General features: G+C 38.5%; 1 long non-coding RNA gene across 1 annotated transcript in view; it reads left to right on the top strand.

Annotated features, from left to right (window-relative positions):
- LOC128250980 (uncharacterized) overlaps positions 1 to 818 on the top strand; it is a 35307-nt gene extending 34489 nt beyond the window's left edge. The window contains exon 3 of the long non-coding RNA XR_008266887.1: positions 703 to 818. This is a non-coding gene — a long non-coding RNA (uncharacterized LOC128250980). The remainder of the gene's footprint in view (positions 1 to 702) is intronic.
- Positions 819 to 1119: the final 301 nt, after the last annotated feature.

The following is a 1119-nucleotide window of genomic DNA, read 5'->3' on the forward strand; positions in this document are numbered from 1 at the left end:
ATGATGATGATGATGATGATGGTATCAACTGATCCCGTCTCCTTTCAAAAATTTTAAAACTTGAACCTAAAAATCAGAAGCCATTATTACAGGGTAGCGAGGTGTCTGGGCGTAGGTTCTGAGTTCAAATTCCACCGAGGTCGACTTCGCCTTTCATCCTTTCGGGGGAACGATAAATTAAGTACCAGTTGAACACTGGGGTCGATATAATCGACTATTCTCCCCCACAAAATTTCAGGCCTTCTGCTTATAGTAAAAAGGATCGTTATTATTATTATTATTATTATTATTATTATCATTGCCTTTGCACAGCTTCTAACACTGGAGATGTATAACAGTGTCAGCTGTTCACTACCAGTGAACTAAGGTAACACTCCTTATTTTTCGCGCACCTTTCAAGCGGTTTCGCGCACATTCGAGCGGTTCCAAGCAGTGCCGTTTTCTGTAAGTGCTCCACTCTTATTGCAGCCCCTATTTGTTCCACGTACTTCTCAAGATTTTTGCTCACTGTTCTCAGGGCTCCGACAATTATTGGTACTATTATTATTATTATTATTATTATTATTATTATTATTATTTTGTACGTATTCTATCGCTCTCTTTTGCCGAGCCGCTAATATTACTCAACTTTTTTTTTTTTTTTACTAAAGCAACAATTTCGTTTCTTTCTTTATTGGTTATTTCTTGGGGTTTTTTTTCCAGGGGAAGTGTACTGCAGCACCAGTTTCGATGGTTGGGGTTGCTGGAATTACACACAGGCTGGCCATATGGCCGAAATCTCTTGTCCTGTCCATATTCCGGTCTTCCAAGGAAAAGGTATTTTTCAGGGTGCTATTCACCTTCTCATTTTTTCTTTTTTTGTTTGTGTCTTTTTTCTTTCTTTCCCACTAAATTCTTCTTTCTCCCACTAACACTCTCTCTATAGCTTACTTCCTCTCCCCTTCTTTCACTCTCTTTCTCTCTCACTCTTTCTCTCTCTCTTGTGTAGCTCAGAGTCACATGTACGCACACATTCCCAAACAACACACACAAATTAATCTCTGCCAACACATGCATATACATACAAACATACATACATACATACATATATACACACGCAAAAACACATACATACATGTC

This window comes from Octopus bimaculoides, chromosome 27, assembly GCF_001194135.2.
Source record: "Octopus bimaculoides isolate UCB-OBI-ISO-001 chromosome 27, ASM119413v2, whole genome shotgun sequence".
NCBI classification, from domain to species: Eukaryota; Metazoa; Mollusca; class Cephalopoda; order Octopoda; family Octopodidae; genus Octopus; species Octopus bimaculoides.